Source organism: Crocodylus siamensis, chromosome 7, assembly GCF_052110815.1.
Source record: "Crocodylus siamensis isolate JL-2025a chromosome 7, ASM5211081v1, whole genome shotgun sequence".
Lineage (NCBI taxonomy): Eukaryota > Metazoa > Chordata > Crocodylia > Crocodylidae > Crocodylus > Crocodylus siamensis.
In genome coordinates, this window is record NC_143401.1 from 50,593,155 (window position 1) to 50,614,320 (window position 21,166).

Here is a 21,166-nt window from a genome sequence, read left to right on the forward strand (position 1 = left end):
TCCATCCATATTTTTTGCCTAAAATTCAATTTGAAGGGCTTAATTTTAGATCCACCTAAGGGGAACTGTTTCAGTCCCAGCTCTCATGTATGAAACAATACGTCTTAAAACTCCATCCCTACCATCCATTTTCCTTTACCAGACTGCATGCTAATTGCTATTTTTGGTTTCCTCATTTTGTTTTGTTTTGTTTTATCTTGTCTTGTCTCCCTCCCCTCCAGCCCAGATGTCAGAAAAAACTTTTGCTGAAGCTTGTACACTAAATGTAGAGATTTTCATATTATAATTTTTATTTTTCTATATCTGTGATCAAATTGCAATTTTCATTTGTTTGTTTACTGAATTCTAACTTTTTATTTTAATTCTTGAGAAGCACTTGGTGGAATTTACAACAAATATCTATGTCTTAATAAAAGACATCTTAATTTCCCTTATTGCTTTATTGAATTCTTCATTCTGCTGTGGGAGATTACCAATAATTTTAGAGCTACTTCCCTTGTTCTGTTGGCAGTGCTCTTCTATTCCTATTCCAAGTTGCAGTAGTATTTATCATCTTTTGAACCATCCATAAAATTCTACAAGTGTACTATATGACAATTCCAAATAATATTCTATAAGAATAAACCATAAAAATATAAAAAGTACAGTATGTTCTTTGAAAAGGTCTCACAGAAGTTTTTCATTAAACAAACCAATATGATCACAAACAGATCCTTAAGTCATAGTATCATTTTAATTGGATGACAACTTTCTAAAAATTCCATCTCACAGGTGACATTAATTATAAGTCTCCAAGTTCTAGCCTGTTCTAACACAAATTGGAAAATAATTGCCAGCCATTGACTAGATATTCTTTGCCCCCCTCCGTCACAAAGTCATTACATAAAACAAGTAGCTTGAATTTCTATTCATAATATTCACTTATATTATATATATTTATTTTATTACTCAATATAATTGTCAAGGTTGCAGAACCAGGCTCTCAAAAAATAGAAAATTCTAGCCTGGCTGCCTAGGCACCCTCTAATTGAAATGCCTACTCCAGTTAGGCACTCCAGTGACATTTACTGGCACCAGAGGGATAAGATTCTCAAATTCTGGTTTCCATTCAAGGATCTAGGAAATAATATAATCTACCATATTTACTTGAATACAAATCCCCATTGCCCATCAGCATGGATGGAAAAGCCCCTTGTCTTACATTCATATACAAGGAAATCTAATTAACAATATTGTTTAGCATTAAACTGCTGCCAGAAGTATCATATGCTCAATAATGAAAACCAACTGTGAAGTTGTTTACATACAGTCAAAACTGAGCATGACTAAAATGCATGCCCCATATTGGGCAAACATGCTGACGGAAACCAACCACAAGGATGGGTTAATGCAGCCCATTTGTCATGGCGTGGGGTCCCCAGGGATGGCTGTGATGCCCCTAGGGCTCTGGGACCATGCCAATCTTGCCCAATGGGAACCCTTTTCCTCACCTGCCATGTCTCACTGGTCATTGTAATAAATAGGGAGTCTGCCCTCGAGTTTATGTTTAGACATGGTCCTGATGGACTCCACTGACCCCTGTGGGTTCTTGGATCCCTTTTTTGGGTCCCACTCAAAATAGATGCCTCATGGGACACCCTTAACCTTATGGGCTAGATGTGTGGCTCCAAAACCACCCCTTTACTATGCCCTAAGCCTTGGACTCTGTGCAGCAATGTCGCTGCACCTACAGTGGTGCTGCACCCACTGCCACTGAGGTCTCCACACTGTAGTGTGCTCCCAATGAGGTCTCCTCCTCCCCAATAGAGTCAGTCCAGTCCACTGGTTTATAAACAACAATCAAAATATGAGCCCTGTGCTATAACATAATACAACCAGTTCAGGGTGCACTCTGTCTCTTTAAAAGAGTCAAACTTCCCCCCAAGCATTAAGTGCCTTATAGTCCACGGTGCCTGGTTAGCTCCTGGAGCTCCATTAGTCCTATAGGCAGCATACTAGGTGGCCACAACATCTCTGGGTAATTCTTCTCTGCAAACTCCTTCTCCTGGCTGCTGCCAGAGTACTAACTTATGCTGGCCTCAGCCCTTGGGTTTGTGTGTGCCCAGGGCCCTGCATTCTTCTGGTCAGCTGATCAGGTGCAGGTGCAGGCTAATTCCCTTGTTAGCCTGCTGCCATAGTCACCTACACCTGTGGGATTTCTGCCTGGCTCCTAGGGCCCTCTCCCTAGGCAGTTTCTTCTCTTAAAGGAGCAGGCACTTTAGTGCCCTGTGACATCATCCAAATAGGATGTATGCTATTGTCCACTGAGTGCATTCCCCCTCAGAACAGACTTTTCAAGTCATGGTAAGCCACTGCATGGCATACTTTATTACTTATCCTTTGCTCCCACAGCTGACCTGCACCTTTCTTTCCCATTTCCAGTGATTCCTGTTTTTTCACCAGCTTTAAATGTCTGGCAAACATCACCAAACACTGCCCAAACAGTTCACCCAGAATCCCTCTGCCTCCCCCTCTCTCAGCCTGTGGCATATTAGTTTTCCCTACCCTCCTTGAAGTAAAGACAGACCAGGTTGCCCTGAACCTTATCTTAATATAATTTGGGAGCATCCCAGAACTCATAAGAAGAGCACCTGGTTCCAGTTAAGAGTGGGGGCTAATTAGCACTTAGATCCTTTTGGGGGCATATCTGGAGCGCACACGCACATGCACACGCACACGCACACGCACACGCACACAGGGCAGTGCTGAGCTGAGCTGAGCTGACCTGTGGGGTCATGAAGATTTGACTGCTGTTGACTCTGCTGGGGCCAAGCCCAATGAAATATGTGGTAAACTATGAGACTTTTGATTTTGGACTAATGTCATGCATAGTTTGTACTATATTTAGGTAGCACTCTGGCACCTACTTATAACTGTGAATATGGAGTACCTATGCTAAAATTTTCAAAGTTACTGTTTGCAAATTTAATTCACACTTCCATGTAGTCAGGGAGAGTGAAGCCTGGCAGTAAGGCAGTAGACTTACCCGAGCTTGATGAGGAAGGCTGTTAGTCGGCATAGGCTGAAGTCAGTCCCTATGATCGCTGAGATGCATGAGAACCTAAAACATGAAGAAAAGAAATGTAATAAATAAAAAGTACTGAAAAGAAAGACCACCATGTAAGATCCAGGTTAATGAAAGTCAGCTTAGTATCTGGGGTGTGCTAGGCTGGGATATAGGGGAGGTTGGAGCTCCAGGAAAAACAGTTCTGGAGATCCTGGTGTCAAGGGGTGTTTATAAGGACCACCTCCCAATATAGATCTTCTCTCAACATCAAGATGTGGCAGAAAAGGGTTGGAAACACCACTTGGACAACCCCACAAGGGATCACAATACATACAATTCAGGTCAGAAAGATTTCTGTTAGTTCTATGCATCATTAAATAATCCCAGGGGAAATGCATAGGGGTGTACGTGGTGGTGCACCCCCTACAAAAAGATGCCACCAACACTGTCGGCAGCACCTCCGGGCAGTCACCACTCATTACCCTACCATTGCTAGAGTGGTCAGCAAGCCCTGCTGGCCACCACCGACACTGCCGGTGGTGGCTGGAGGTGGTACCCTTGGTCAGTGCTTACCACCCCCCTCGCCACCGCTACCACTGACAGCACCGGTGGTGGCTGTCAGAGCTCCCCCGCTTACTACCACTGGGCTCCCACCGCTCCCGCTTCTGCCCCTGTGCTCCTACTGCCACCATGCACCCCCAGCCACTGGGTCACGAGTCATTCATGAATAATCCAATACCACAAAGTCTTATCTCTCTTCTACCCCTGGAATCTTACCCTTGACCCATTCTCCCTAACTATGCAACCCCAGTTTCCATTCTGTAGTTTTACTATCCTGGTCTCCTCCTTAAGGCTTACTGTCTGAATGCCAAGTCTCCCTGTTCAATACTTACCCACTATTACTCTTTTCCTTTAGCCACATTTAGTGCCAGTGTCCAGTTTCTCTCCCCAACTCCAGTACCTGTCTCCCCCTACATTTTCTTTTCCCCTCACCTTGAGGTTTCTTTTTATTAATTTAAATCAGGTATCTTTATCAGAGGTTGGGGTGGTGTGGGCACTAAGGCTTATGATTGACAGTCCAGAGGTCACAAGTTTTAGGCCATAGCAGCAGCAGTCATGGTGTGGTCTGTCAGATTCCAATGAATCTGTGAATTCTGCTAAATACCATGTCACAGGGATACAAATAAGGACAGAAGGAGAGTTCTTTCTCTCTTCACCTGTAGCTAATTGGTAACAAAGATGGCACTGAGACTATAGAAGAGACAGTTTCATGCTTCACCATTCCATTGCCCAGTACCAACTTGGCTTGGAGCAGATCTAAATTAGAGGAAAGGTTTGGTATGACCTATGGGGACAACATGTTCATTCTGGTCACATGTAAAAGCTTTGACAAGATACTGAATGCTTACTTGTTTTATGCTTATGAAGCGTGTGGAATCGGGTCAACAACAAGACTTCTGACAATGATGTCTAGAAAACGGTATTTAGAGGTTTACTTTTGGGAATTGGCTTCTAGGTTATGTAGATATGCATTAGAACAGTGGTCCAGGGGGAATGGCAAGGACTAATTATTTCTAAAAACCTTTTTGTGACAGTTTTCTTCAAGGTCCACTGTGTTTGAAGCCAGCAAACACACAGGCTGGGAAATCGAAGGCATGTACCACATTGTTAACATGTCAGGACCTGGACGCTGGAGTCAGGACCCAGATGCTAAAGAGAGCACACCTGTGCAGCAGCAAACATGTGCTCTCAGCTCCCCTGACCCCACCAAGCAGAGCAGTGAGGAGCCAGCAGCACCAATAAAGTAAGCTGGGGGTGGGGGCGGGAAGGGAGAGCAGAGCTGAGCTGAGCCAGGCCAGCTGTAGGGAATTGGGAAGGGGTTTTTCTCCCCTTACCATCCATACTTAACCATTCTTAATGAGAGCCATGCTCCAAAGCTGGGCAAACAGGCCAGGCAAACAGGTGTGTTCTTCAAGGGTGCACTGGAGTTTGCGTGGGAGTGGGTTAGGGGAGAGGGGCAAATAGAGGGGGCACTGACTCCTGGGGTGAGGGGGCTGCTTAGTGGAGGATCCCTGGAAATCTTGGTGAGGGGAGGCTCTGAATGAGGCTGAAAAGGATTTCTTCAGGAGAAGGGGCTGCTAGCAGATGCTCCTGTGAATGCACAGAGCAGCCGGATCCCTCATTGATTGGCATGAGAAATTGAAGCCTTGCCAGTTGGGATCTGGATGCCCTCAGCTCCCCTGAACCTACCAAGCAGAGCAGTGAGGTGCCAGCAGCAGCAATAAGGTAGGCTTGGTGGGAGGGGAAGGGAGAGCTGAGGCAAGCTGGGCCAGCTGTAGGGAATTGGGAAGGGGTTTTTTCCCATCCCTATTTAACTGTGCTGGGCAGGAGCCATGCTCCCAAGCTAGGCAAACAGGTGCACTCTTCAAGGGCATGCTGGAGTCTGTGTGGGAGTTTGCACAGTGGAGAGAGCAGGAGAGGCCTGAGACTCCACACATCAGAACTGGCAGATTTGGGAAGAGTCTTCAGGTGAGTGTACATAAGGGAGTTTTAATGGTGGCGGTGACTCTGAGCACATCCAGGGACCCTGCCCTGATGCTGCCTCCCACCTGGGGCTCCTCTGAGGTCTCCACCCAGACAGCCTTTGGGTGGGTTGGTGGCACCTGGGTCCCCTGCCTGCAGGAGTTGCCTGGTGGGTCCTTGGGGAGCCAGGGGCAGTGGGAGGGATAGGAGTCTCCTCTCCTGTCCTATGTGTGCCCTAATTGAGGCCCTGGAGGGGCAGGTGAGGAATCTCTGGGAGAGGTGAGCAGGCTGTGGGGGATCATGGTGACTGAGGAAAAGATTGATGGCTACTTTTATTCTCTGTAGGACAAGATGCCTGGCAGAGAAGCAGTGTGGGAATACCATGAAGCAGATGCTGATAAGTGGAGGATGGTCACCTCCAGGGCCAGACCTTTTGCCACAGAGACAGCTCCTCCAGTGCAGCTGGAGAACAAATATGAGGCCATAGCTGCACTAGAGGAGTGTGAAGTGGGGAAAAGTACAGTGGAAGAGCTGAGTGCCATCAGTGAGTGAGGTGAGGGCCAGTCAGATAAGCAGAAGAAGGGATGCCACATCATTGTAGTGGGTGACTCCCTGCTGAAAGGAATGGAGGGACCCATATGTCATCCAGATCCCATGGTGCATGAGGTCTGCTGCCTACTGGAGCGAGGATCAGGGATATCATGGTTAGAATTCCTGACCTTATCTGGCCCTCTGACAACTATCCCATGGTCTTCATCCATGTGGTAACAAAAGATGTGGCCAGGAGTAGTCCAGATCATATCATGAGTGACTATAGGGCTCTGGGGGCCAAACTTAGGAAGACAGGGTGCAGGTGGTCTTCTCATCAGTCCTCCTGGTTAGTTGTCACAGTAGGCATCGTGTCAACTGTGCCAGAGAAGCCAACTTGCAGCTTCAGAGTTAGTGGTATTGTGCAGGTTTGGGCTTCCTGGACCATGATCCGCACTTCCATGCAAGGGACCTCCTGGGACTTTATGGGGCTCATCTCTCTGCTAAAGGTAAGCGTCTCTTTTCTTACAGGTTGGCTGACCTCCTACATGAGGCTTTAAACTAAGTGTGATGGGGAATGGGGATGCAGGAGATGGAGAGAGTCTAGAACCTACAAACTGTGAGACATGCAAGAGTACATCCCAGGTAAGTACTATGGGGCCCATTGGGTATCAGAATGGGGAGGCACCAAAGGCACTATTTGGAGGGCTCCAGTGCCTCTATACTAATGCTAGAAGCATGGGGAACAATCAGAAAGAACTCACACTTCTACTTGCAAACAATAATTTCAATTTAGTGTTGCTAATGGAAGCCTGATGGGACCCTATCCATGGCTGGGCGTACACATTGAGGGCTACAGGTTGTACAGAATGGACAGACTAGAAAGGAAAGGGGGCAAGGTGGCTCTTTATGTAAAGGATCATTATACATCTACCCTAATCAAAATGAGATCAGAGGAGGAGAAACTTGAGACATTAGGTTAGAGTTAGGATACATGCAGGTTGGCGGGGAAGGGACCTGGTGGTGGGGGTCTGCTACATACCCCTAGGAAAAGTGAGACTTGGAATTCTTGAGGCAGCTCTCAGAGGCTGTACAGTCTAGGGATGTGGTTGTCACAGGGCACCTAAACTACCCTGACATCTGCTGGCAGAAGCAGTCAGTCAAATCCAACCATTCACATAGATTCATAACCTGCGTGTAATATCTTCACTTAACACAGGAAGTATACAGTCCCACCAGAGGGAATGCCTTACTGAACTTGGCATTGGCTATGGTAGGGGAACTTGGCTTGGTATGACCTGGTAGGGGAGCTAAAGATTCATGGTCACCTTGGGGATAGTGACCACCAATCAACTGAATTCATCATATGGTGCCGCATGGGTAAGATGACTAGTAGGGTGGAAGTGCTTGACTTTAGGAAGGCTAATTTCAGTGTGCTTAGGAGTCTAGTTGATGCACTGCCCGATAGAAGTATTGGCAAGATGGGAGTCCAGGAAGGGTGGTCATTCCTAGAGGAAGCGATCCTTTGGGGTCAGAAGGAGACAATCCCAGTACAACTAAAAAGGGGAAAGGAGCCAAAAAACTTCCTTGGCTAAACAGAGAAATCCAGGGGAGCCTAAGGGCAAAAAAGAAGGCATATAGCAGTGTAAGCAGAGTGAAGCTACTGAGGAGGAGTATACCTATTTGGCCTGCACTTGCAGGAAAGCAGTTAGAAAGGCCAAAGCAACTACAGAGCTGAGGTTGGCAACATACATTAAAAACAACAAAAAGTATTTTTTTGGTATTTAGGGAGTAAAAGGAAGCTGCAGGGCATCATGGCAAAAAGGAGCAATTAGTGTCAGACAGGGGAGGCAAGGCTGAGCTATTCATTGAGTTTTTTCCCTCCATGATCTTGAACAGGGGTTAAGATAGGTCTCCTAATGGTGCTTAGATGGGCATTAGAAGGGCACCAGTGTACCAATTGTTGATGCTGACCTGGTGAAGACTTACTTGGATGGAATGAATGTATTTAAGTCAGCAGGCCCAGATGAGCTGCATCTGAGAGTACTGAAGGAATTTGTTGGTGTCATAGCAGAACCACTGGCACGGCTGTTTGAGCACTTAAGGTGCTCGGGTCAGGTCCCAGAGGACTGGAAAAGGACCAATGTGGTCTCTATTTTCAAGAAGGGGAGGAAGGAGGAGCCGAGTAATTATAGGCCAGTCGGTCTCACCTCCGTCCTTGGAAAGGTCTTTGAAAATATTATGAAGGATCATATCTGTGGGAGTCCAGCAGAAAAATAATGCAGCAGAGAAACCAGCATGGATTCATAGCAGGCAGATTATGTCTGACCTACCTGGTTTCATTTTATGACAGGGTTACAAAACACTTAGATGCAGGAGTAGAGGTGGATGTTGTTTTCTTGGATTTTAACAAGGCCTTTGATATAGTATCTCATCCCATTCTCATAAATAAATTAAGAGGCTGTGACATAGATGTTTACAGAGGCTGGTGGGTGGTAAACTGGCTTAGTGGATGCACCCAGAGAGTGGCAGTAGATGGGGCAATATTGACCTGGAAGGATGTGTGTAGTGGGGCCCCGCAGGGTTCAGTCCTTGGACCTGTACTCTTCAACTCTTCAATATCTTCATCAGTGACTTGGATGTGGGTGAGAAGTGTACTTTGTCCAAGTTTGTGGACAATACTAAATTACAGGGTGAAGTGCACACTTCAGAGGGTAAGGAATGATTATAGGCAGACCTGGACTAGTAATAAAGTGGGCAATACACAATAGGATGAAGTACAAGGACAAATGCAAAGTGTTGCACCTGGGGTGCAATAATATGCAGCACACCTATTGGCTGGGAAGTGACCCTCTCAGTAGCACAAAGGCAAAAGGACTCCTAGTGGACTCCAAGATGAAAATGAGTCATCAGTGTGATGAAATCATCAGCAAAGCTTACCTCACTTTATCATTCATCAGCAGATGCATGACAGTTAGAACCAAAGAGGTGATACTTCTTCTCTATGTGGCATTGGTCAGATCACAGTTGGAGTACTGAGTCCAGTTTGGGGCACCATACTTCAAGAAGGATGTTGAAAAGTGGTTTCAATTGTAATTTGTTCCCTCACAGGATCAGGCCAGAGGGACTGAAGGCAGAGTGTTTTTTTTTTTAGTGAGGAATGTGCCACCACAGGTAGTTGGGTTTTGTTGTTTTTGATAGATTCCGGTGTGCAGTTTGTGGGGGTACTGGAGCTAGTTGGCAGGTTTTGTGTTTTGAGCTGTAGGAAGTTGACTTCAGTTCTGGTGATAAGGTTAGGTGCTTGTTTGTATTTACAAATCACTTTTCAGAGCTGGGCCTATGCACTGCACTTCATCAGCCTCCTAGGTAGTAGGTACAGAAACTCATGGACTCAACATACACAGTGAAATTCTGGCACACTGTGACCTGCCGGACATCTGACACCCTAGGCACCTCTGCACTTTTACCTGCACTGCTACATCCCCCTGTCCCCCCTACCCCCAACCCCAGCCTGTCCCTCGCCCCCTGATGCCTCCATTTCCATTTTCACTGACTGGCTTTCTTGCATGCATTGAGGGCCAGGCCAACCTGTGGCTTATTTACTATTCCGTCCACTCAAAACCAAACTGCAGGTACTTCCTCAGTAATGACAAAGGGGTTTTCAACCCTAAAGCCTCCAAAGATACATTTTTTTAAGTATTCCTTTTTTCCCACATAATACACATATAGATATAAAAACACAAGATAAGTCATCACACACCATTAATAACATCATATGTCCAACACAACACAACACATCTTTACTTCTTGCTGTCAATTCCTTTATAAAAAGAAAGGCTCTGTCACAGTTCCATTTGGGTGCCTTTGATGCTGCTGCTGATGCTACTGGTGCTGAGCCAGCTAGGTTATTTTACCTGTTGCCTCATAAAGTGGAGGACCACACGTGAGGCTGTAGGGAAGGAGGAGATCTCACTGGGGCAAGACCGCTGTGTTGTGCAGAGGCCCCAACGCCAGGAAGGGTGCATCTTAACACACACACAATGTCACCCACCCATATCACGAGTTTTGCCTGTCAGCAGCTTTGAGTGCAGCACCCTGGACAACAGACTCCCCCAGCGAGACACGCACAGCTGGCAGGTTTTGTGGCCTGCAAGGCCAAGCACTTAGGCCTGCACTAGGTTTAACACCCGTGTGCCCCAAGATAGATGCAGTTGCCCAAGCAGGATGACAGACTCCCCCAGCAAGACACACACATCAGGAAGGCTTTGTTGCCTGGCAGGGCCCAGCACTCAGGCCTGCACTAAATTTAACCCCCCTGTGCCCCAAGACAGATGCAGTTGCCCAAGCACCCACCCATATGATGAGTTTTGCCTGTTAGCAGCTTGAGGTACAGTTCCCCCTAAACCCCTGCACCTATCTTCTTGAAACTTAGCAGGCTTTGTGGACTCATCAGAGGCTAGGATTCCTGTAGTTTTCATCCCCCTGTGATGTAACACATAGGCAGGACAGGAGTTTTGCTTTCAAGAATTTGGGATATAGTTCACACCAAACCCCTGCACTGATCTTCTTCAACTTTGGTAGGCTTTATGCTCTTAGCAGTGGCTACCATCCCTGCAGTTTTCAGTCACTGCACCTTAGCACACACAGGGTCATCGATGTCACAAGTTTTGCCTGTAAGCAGCTTGGGGTGCAGTTTCCCCCAACCCCCTCCATTGATCTTCTTGAAACTTGGCAGGCTTTGTGGCCTAACCAGGGGCTAACACCTCTTCAATTTTCAGCCCACTGCACCTTAACACACAGAGGGTCATTTGTGTCATGTGTTTTGCCTATCAGCAGCTTGGGGTGCAGTTCTCCCCAAGCCCCTACACTGATATTCTTGAAACTTGGCAGGCATTGTGTAATCACAAGGGGCTAGCATCCCTGCAGTTTTCATCCCCCTGTAGTGTAACACATAGATGTGACAGGAGTTTTGCTTTCAAGAATTTGGGGTACAGTTCCCCCAAAACTCCTCCACCGATCTTCTTGAAGCTTGGTAGACTTTATGTTCATTCCCCACCCAGTCCCTTGAAGTTGCACCTAAATCTGAGCTACAATAATGAAGTTATAGATATTTCATTCATCCCCCATTATAGCCTACAGCCAAATCTCCGAAGTGGCTCCGAAGCTTCCAAGCCATTTCGGCCAGATCAAAATGGCAAACTGATCCAAAGCTCTGGATCAGATCAGGGACATCTGAAGCGGCTGGATCCAAAGCTGGATTGGATCGTTGCCAACTCACACACAGGCCTAATGGGTAGTAAGACGACTATAGGGAGACCAATCAATGATGCCCAGGAATGAAGGGTCAGAGGGGAGAAAGAATACCAAAGGAGGGATTTCAGAGAAGTAAAGGGTCCCTGATGGGGAAACCTGAGGCTTCTGTGGACAGAGGGTGTATCACCAGCCTGTCTCACCCATCCTACTGGGTGGAGGAGGGGATCGGGGGCCTCAGCTTTCAACCTCTGGGCTGCTGACATTCAAGAAACAACCTCAGTTAGAAGCTTACATACTTGCCAGGTGTACCTTCCCCCTGTGACAGTTCTAGGACTTGTAGATATAGAAGAAGGGAGGTTATTTTTTTTTGCCTTGCCTGCATTATACTTATCTGGTATCAATGTATATCAGTAAAATTTGCCTCTTATCGAATGAAGAAGTCATGGTCAGTCTGCCAGTTTGGATCTGCCCAGAACAAAGGATTTGGGTCATAAATCCAGTGCCAACAACAGGATGCAACATGCTGTATGAGGACAGAATCTTCTAAAATGTTACCTGCTAATATTGAAGATATTTCTACTTGTCACATGGACAATGCAGTTCTTCAAAGGCATATAACAAGGCCAGGTTTAGGCAGATTTTCAGGAGGATAGCTTTAAAACGTCACTGTCAAATAGCCTCTCTACACACATACCCTCCTATCACCAAATTTCAAGTCTTTGTTCTAAAACATGTAGATATTAGAGCTGGCTATTCAGTTTTTCTAAGGTGGCACCTCTGCCCTTCCTTCTGTCTGACTTCTGCCTGCCTCCCATGTTAATAGTCAGAGTCTCTCTCTCTCTCTCTCTCTCATTTATTCACAAGCATGACTAAGTATATGTTTTCCTTTCCATATTCTTGGAAATTGCTGCTGAGATAGACTTCCAACACAAAACATTTCAGACCACCAGTTAATGTTTTGTACTATTAAAAACAACAGAAAATAAAATCATGCTGTCTAATGTTTCCCACAGTAAGTTGTGCTATTAGAGCTGCCTATAACAATTTAACTAATAAATTTGTTTGCATTCATTATTTAAATATGGCATTTGCTTCTAAAATGTAAAGATTGCAACAATCTCTCAAAGAATGTAAAACAGCTAGTGCTTGTGATGTCTACAATTTTTCTTCTTCTTTCTCTAAGCCATTAAATGTTCCTTAATGTTATCTAAGGATGCAAGGTCAGGATGGACATAAGTCTAGAACAGTGCAACTTGTACAATATCTTGTATCTCTAGGCTTTAAACTGGATAAATTAAAATATAAAGAGGAAGAGGAAAAAGCATCAGCCATTAAATTCAATATCAAAATGTCAGTGCCTCTATAAGTGACATTTAGGATGGGAAGAAAACATCTTGTAAGAGGAAAGTATTAAAGAAATAACCTTTATATGAGCAAATCCCTAAAAGTATTCTAAAAATCTAGTAACAGGATGAAAAATGGCATTATTGAACTCAATTAAAGTACTTCATCCTCTAATAAAAATATTTAACTTATGACTGCAAATAGGTTATGCTTTAGTATGATATTTATTGAAGAAAATCTATAAATACTAAAATAATGATAGCCAATTTATAAAGGGTGGTAGTTTCTCTGTGCAAGTGTCCAACTCTATGGGTGACTGTAGTGCTCCCTGGTGGCCATACCATGCCCATTCTACTTTAACTTTCTATTGTGGCCTTGTCCTCTCACCTGCTACACCTTGAAGTAAAAGTTACTATACTTAGGATGCTGTCTTTCAGAAAATGGGAGATCAGCCTTCAATGCCTTGTTTGGTCCTGCTCATCATTAGGCCATCATTTTCCTTATTCCTCACACCCTAAACTGAGAAGGGCTGTCTGCCTTTTTGGGCCCCTACCCCTCTAGGCCTCTATTCCTTTTTGTCCTCATACTCTCCAACATCATACAGGCTGCCTTGTGGGTCACCTACCCTCTTAGGCCTTCTCTGGGTACTAGCCCTCAAATGCTAGGTGCCTCATTAGCAGCCACCTTGACAGGACCTTTCCTAGGGCACCTCTTCATGGTCTCCAATCTTGCCTTTAGCCATGCCCAAGCCTCACAGATGTTACCATGATTCCATTCATTTGACTCTCTGGTCCTGTCTCCCATTATCTCCCAGCCCACCAGGGCCCTAGCTCTGGGAGGGCTGTTCACACACTGTCTCAGCCTCCGAGTGGATGGAGGGAAAGACAGGAAACCAAGTCTGGGAGAGGATACCATTCTTGATGCTAGATCCACAGCTTCACAGGATCTTTGGGAAAAACCAGATCTCTGCCACTGGCAGTCTTGAACAAAATCTGGTGTGATGCTGGACCTGACACTAACAGTCAGCTGATTTTTGGTCCCAGCCCTAGCACTGCACTGGTATCTTGAGCTCTTGTTATCTCTGGGGAGAAGTCCAACAATAAGTGAACATGTTTTAATTAATAAAACCTGGAGATAAATCTGCAGAAAGTTATAATTTTGCTACATCACAATTGTACTTAGCACATGTCTAACACATGAACCATCTCATTGTAAGAGCAGTTAACACATCTTAAGTGTAACCTGTGACATGGTCCTTAGTAGTAACACTGACTTAAATGAGGCTATTCACATACTTAGTGTGAAGTTGCATATAGACCACACTAAACCTGAGGAATGTTAAGTGACGTTAAAGCTAGAATGTGGAGTGAAAAGTCACATATTAAGGATTAATGCTATTTCTTGCCTACACAGCTTTGACTTGCAATTAGGCAGTTGGTGAGCAGAGGCCTAGCTAGGAGAAAGAACACCATGGGCATGTCCAGACAAGCATGCACATGCCTCTTGCAGCATCTCATAGCCCTTGAGATGCTGCAAGAGGCATCAGTGGGAATAAAAAAAATTCCCTGCACTGCAGATTTGCAGCACAGGTCAAAATTAGACTCCTGCATATCCAGGAATCAAAAAATACCCCAGGCAAAAAAAGTGAGGCAAGAGGTAACTGGAGGCATGGGTTCTCAACAGAGATACCCTGGTAGCCAGCCAGAGCATCTCTATGGCTGGCCCTCACCCTGCTGCTGAAACACACTGCATGCCCATGCAGGGCAGGCAGTGTGCCAGCCATAGGGAGCTGGACCTGGGCTCCATGTTGGTAACTAGGTGGTGGGGGAGGGGCTGAAGGAGGGGGAAGGGAACCACAGGGGACCCCCACTGGCCTCATCCCCCACCCAGTCCCTGAGCCCCATGGATCACTGTCACACTTAGCCCCATCTCCTGCCAGCTCCTGCAGTGCCCCCCCTCTGCTGATTGCTGCCCCACCCAGCCCCAGCCCCTGCCTGTCCCCTGAGCCCCCCAATCACTGCCCCACATAGCCCCAGCATCCTGGCAACTTGAAAAAAAAAGCCCTGCACTCACTGGCAGTAGCAGTGATCATTGGGGCTCCAGCTGCCTGGCACCTGCACTGCTACTGCCCCATCTCCCAGGCATGGCTGGGGTTGGCAGGGCATTGCATAGTTCTGTGCACTGTCAGGCAGATAAGGACACTCAGTCTGAGTGCTGCCAGGCCCTGGGTGATAGCTGCAGCAGCCCCAGCTGCCTGAAAGCACACGGAGCTGTGTGAGACCAAGCTGACCCTGGGCGCACCTCTGCAATTGAGTAATGGTAGTGTGGATGCCAGGCAGCTGGGGCTTCTCCCTATTGCACTGACTTCCCTCTGTTGTGCTGGAGGTGGCTGTGCCATGAGGCCCCAGTGACCCCCCAGGACCACTGCTACTGCCAGTAAGTATGGGGCTTTTTTATTTTGCTTTTTATTTTTATGTCCCAGATTGCTGGGGCTAGGTGTGGGGGGGAGGGGGCCATAAAGGTTGGTCCAAGTGAGGGGGGCAGTCAGGGGGGTGTGTATCATGGATGCTGCAGGGGGTGGTAGCCCCACACAGCCCCTCTATGATCTACCCCATACACCCCATGGCCCCCCATATTTCTCCACTCATCTTCCAACCCCCCTTCTGCAAACCCCACATCCCCTCAACACATAACCTATGTACCCAGCTGCCAGACAGAATGAAACCTGCTGGCAGGAGCTGTGGCTGCAGGGGCAGCTGTCCCCACATCCTGGTTAGTGAAGGGGACAGGGGAAGCTCTAACTTCTCTAAGGTAAGAAAACAAAAGTCAAAACAGCAAAACATGTAGGTATTTATAATTCATTTTATTATGATGATAGAGACACTGGTAGGCTTCCAAATTGCTTCCATACGGTGGATATATCATAGATTTCATAGACATTAGGGCAGGAAGGGAACTTGGAAGATCATAGAGTCCAGCCCTTGCCTGAAGGGCAGGAAGTCAGCTGGGGTCATAGGATCCCAGCAAGATAAGCATCCAATTTGCTCTTGAAGGTGTTCAGTGTAGGTGCTTGAACCACATCTGATGGAGGCTATTCCAGACTTTGGGGGCTCGGACAGTAAAGAAGTTCTTCCTTATGTCCAGCCTGAAACAGTCTTGCAGTAGTTTACAACCCTTCAACCTCGTCATCCCTTGGGGTGGTCTGGTGAACAAACATTCCCCCAGGTACTGGTGGTCACCCCTGATAAACTTATAGGTGGTCATCACATCACCCAAGAGCCTGTGCTTTTCCAGGCTAAAGAGCCCCAGGGCTCTCAGCCTGTCATTGTAAGGTCTGTTTTCCTGACCCCTGATCACGCATGTGGCTCTTCTCTGGACTCTCTCAAGCTTCTCCACATCCTTTTTGAATTGTGGAGCCCAAAACTGGATGCAGTACTCCAGCAGTGGCCTCACCAAAGCCGACTACAAAGGGAGAATGAGATCCCGGGATTTGTCTGAGAAGCATCTATGAATGCAAGCCAGCATTTTGGTCATTTTACTAGCCGCAGCATCCTATTGAAGGCTCATGTTCATCTTGTGGTCAATGATCATAGAGTCATAGAAGTAGGGTCAGAGGGGACCTTGTAGGTCTTCAAGTCCAACACCCTGCCTAAACAGGGGAAAAACTGGGCTCAAATGACTCCAGCCAGGTAGGCATCAAGACTCTTCTTAAAGACCCCCAGGGTACGAGCCCAGCATCACTTCCCTTGGAAGTTGGTTCCAGATACTAGCCACCCTAACTGTGAAGTAGTTCTTATGGATTTCTAATCTAAATCTACTCTTCAACAACTCATGGCCGTTATTCCTTGTTATGCCAGAGGGCTCTAGGGGAAACAAGGTCTCTCCGAAACCCTTCTGGTCCCCCCTACTGAGTTTATAGACGGTCACCAGGTCCCCCCTCAGCCTTCTCTTGTGAAGGCTGTACAGATTCAGGTCCCACAGTTTCTCATTGTAGGGTCTGCCCTGTAGTCCCCGGATCATTCGGGTGGCCCTCCTCTGGACCCTCTCAATGTTGCCCACATCCCTCCTGAAGTGGGGCACACAGAACTGGACACAGTACTCCAGCTGTGGCCTGACCAGTGTTGCATAGAGGGGGAGGATCACCTCCTTGTCCCTGCTAGAGATGCACCTGTGGATGCATGACAAGGTCCGGTTAGCCCTGCCAACCATGACCTCGCATTATTGGCCCATGTTCATCTTGGAGTCAATAATGTCTCCAAGATCCCCTTCTGCCTCCCTGCACTCAAGAAGGGAGTTTCCCATTCTATAAGTGTGCTGCTGGTTACTACTGCCCAAGTGCAACACCATGCATTTGTCAGTATTGAAATGCATCCTGTTTTTGTTAGCCTACCCCTGCAACCTATCCAGGTCTTGCTGCAGTCTTTCCCTCCCTACTAGCGTGCTCACCTCACCCCAAATTTTGGTAACATCAGCGAAATTAGACAGGTTGCTTTTCACCCCATTGTCCAAATGATAAAGAGATTGAACAGCACAGGCCCAAGGACTGAGCCCTGGGCGACTCCGCTGCCCACTTCTCCCCAGGTTGAATATGGCCCGTCCACCACCACCTCTGAGTACGACCCTTCAGTTAATCTGCAATCCATCTGACTGTGTAGGCACCAATGCCACAGTCACCGAATTTTTTAATGAGGATGGGGTGGGAGACGGTGTCAAAGGCCTTGCTGAAGTCCAGATGGAGTACAAGAAGCAATTGTTCTGGCTCTTCAAGCAGGAATTGGAAATGCTTCAGAATATAATGAATTCCAGAAGGCAGATAATTAAAATAGATCCAGAGAAATTTGTCTTGAAAATCCAGACATGGCCTTGGGTGTATGAGTGCCTTTCAAATGACCAATAAAAACTACTTTTTTTTGCCTAACAAAATGCTGAGGTGCTGAAAACTTCACAAAAGCCTATGAAAATGCAGGAGGAATAAGGTATTGTACAGTGAGACAGTTGTGTTGGTAGGGAAGCTCCGGGAAAGAGAAGCTCAAACCTCTTGTCTAGTGAAACAGTAAGTACTTGTACCACTTTCTAAGATACCTTCTATTAATATATCTGGGGGAAAAAAACTAGCTAAAAAGCATCAGAAGACTCACAAAGGGAAAAGCCACTTGCTCTTATATATCTATGAGCTTGACAAGGAGCTGAAGTATCTTCCAGTACAGATTCCACAGTTGCAAAGGAAGCAACACAAGCAGACCATATCTAAAAATATTGCATAGATATTTATTTAGAACTTTCATTTGGATTGGGCAGAGTTATGACTGGTAGAGGGGTGTAACTGTGCAACCTGCTGCTGTAAGAGTCAGGAAGCATGGGGTGAGCCCCACCAGCTGCACCAACTGAATTTTACACTGGGATGGAAGAAAAACACAAAATAAGAGACTGACTTGCTGCCCCAACAGGAGGAAGAGGCTTGGCTCACTGGGTTGCCTACTTTCTACAGCCATTTCATAGTTTCATAGTTTCATACTAGCTAGGGTCATGAGGGACCTGAACAGATCATTTAGCCTGACCCCTGCCACAGGCAGGAATGAATGCTGGGTTCACAAGACCCCAGACAGGTGAACATCTAACCTCTTTTTGAATTTACCCAAGATAGGGATGAGGACCAATCCTCTAGGAAGTTGGTTCCAGATTCCGGCTGCCCTAACCATAAAATATTGCCTCCTGATCTCTAACCAAAACCTATTCTCCATCTGCTTATTACTATTGTTCCTCATCACCCCAGGTGGTTCTGGGGAGAATAGGACTCTTCCTATTTGCTGATGCTCTCCCCTAATGAGTGTATAGGCAGCCACCAGGTCCCCCCCTCAGCCTCCTCTTGCTAAGGTTGAACAGGTTCAGGTCCCTCAGTCTCTCATCAAAGGGTCTGTCCTGCTGCCCTCTCACCAGATGGGTGGTTCTCCTTTGAACTCTCTCCAAGCTGGCCACATCCCTTTTAAAGTGCGGCACCCAGTACTGGATGCAGTACTCCAACTGTGTGGCCTGACCAATGTCTCATAGAGGGGGAGCATCACTGCTCTGGACTGGCTTGAGATACATCTTTGGATGCATGACAAGGTATGGCTGGCCTTGCTGGCTGTGGTCTGGCATTGGCAGCTCATGTTCACTCTTGGAGTCCCATTCTGCCTCTGTGCTTTCCAGAGAGGAACTCCCCAGCCTGTATGTATGCTGTGGATTCCTTCTCCCAAGGTGCAGCACCCTGCATTTATCTACATTGAACCCCATCCTATTCTCATCTGCCCATTTTTGTAGTCTGTCTAAATCTATTTCCAGCTTCTCTCTCCCTTCAAGTGTGCCCACCTTGCCCCACGTCTTAGCGTCATAAACAAACTTGGACAATATGCTTTCAACCCCCTTGTCCAAGTCGCTGATGAAGATATTAAACAGTGCAGGCCCTGGGGGACCCCACTGATCACATCTCACAAGGTTGAGTATGACCTGTCCACCACTACTCTCTGGGTGCACCCCATCAGTCAGTTTTTCACCCATCCAACTGTGTAGGCATCAATGCCACAGTTGCTCAATTTATTTATGAGAATGGGGTGAGAGACAGTGTCAAAGGCCTTCTTAAAGTCTATAAAGACTATCTCCACAGTGACACCATCATCCAAGGATTTAGTTACCTGGTCATAAAAGGCAATCAGGTTGGTCAGGCAGGACCTGACTTTGATGAACCCATGCTGGTTGCCCCTGAGCATGATTTCCCCTGCTGGCCCCCCACAGATGTGCTCTTTGATGATTTTCTCCAAGGTCTTCCTGAGAACTGAGGTGAGACTTAGGGGCCTATAGTTACTTGGGTCCTCCTTCCTCCTTTTTTTAAAAGTGGGGACCACATTAACTAGTTTTCAGTCCCTGGCACCTGGCCAGATGACCACAAATGCTCATACAGCTGGGCCAAGGGCCTGGCCCCTGCCAGCTCCCTCAACACCCTTGGGTGGAGGGCATCTGGACCTGAAGATTTAAAAATGTCCAACCCTTCCAGAAGATCCCTAACTACATCTGCACTGACTGAAGGCCTGACAGAGCTATCCCCGCGATTGTCCCTACCTCTGGCAGGAGGGATGTCTTGGTCCCTGTTAAAAAAAACAGAGGCAAAGAAACTGTTAAACTATCAGCTTTCTCATCCGGTGTATTGACAAGGTTAACATTTGAGTCTTGCAGGGGCCTTACATTGCCTGGTGCCCCCTTCTTAATCTCAGTGTACTTGAAAAAGGACTTTTTGTTGTTCTTAATCCTGGATGTTAATCTGAGGTCCATCTATGCCTTGGCCTTCCCAATAGCCCTCCTACATTCATTGGCCAAGGAGGAGTACTCCTCCATTGTCAAAGGATGTAGTCAAGGTTTTTGTATTGATCAGAGCCCAGGGTTGATGTTGAGGCAGCAGCAAGGGAAGTTGCTGCTAGGGCTTGTCAGCAGGGAAAGAGAATGGAAGGTCAAGTTTGGAGAGGAAGTTCCCATGGAAACAGACTTCAGGAGAGCTCTCCCAGCACTGGGGGGAAGAGAAGCAGAATGAGTGAAAATGCTTACAAGAAAAAGTGAGCAGGAAGAACTGAGGGGTAGAGGAAGATTAACCTCTGCTATTTTTCATACAGAGTTCCCATGCTAGAACTCCAAATGAATGAATGGCCCTGCGTACTCCTATAAAATCCCTCCATTTCACAGAAGGGATACTCAATTTCAAAGAAAAGACTATTTGGTGCTACCCTGCAGAGAGAGAGAGACTTAAGATGCAGACAGAAATTACATTTATCATGTGATGTGCATATTGCTCTGGTCATGCAACAAATTAATCCTCATTATATGAGGGTTCAAATGAAGGTGCTCCAAAGTGGGGGACCTTCATTAACTTCTCTCTGCTCCTAAACCTGGGCTAAAGCACAGCTCCAACTCTGGTGTGGTCTCAGGATTGGAGGGGAACAAGCCAAGGGAGGGAGGTCCATTCTGGGGTTTTCCCTGGAGGGATTTGGGGTGTGGATTGGAGCCCCAGAGATGAATCTAAACAGCTCACAAAAAAGATAGGTGTAGCAACTATTTCAAGTTTTTTTCAAATCCCAAATCACCTGCATTTTATTTCTCATTTGGAAAGAAAAATCTTCACTGTACATAATGTCAGTGAAATAATGCCTGTGGCTGTGACAGTCTGTACTTCATGTTACCAAAATAAATACATTTGGGACAGTAGCAGCAATTGCTAAGTTCAGCTTTTGGAGTTTTGTTTGTTTGTTTGTTTGTTTTTTGTTGTTTTATACTGGAAATCTGAGCCTTATCCCTAATATTTTAACCATGTATGGGAATAGTTCAGGAGCAGATGGGATAAAGGCTGCTACTTTATTTCCACTGTTGTTTGAACTGAAAATTCCAACAGTAATTTTGTGATAAGCTCTTTGGAAGGAATGTCATGAGTTCAGTTTTATATATTCATCC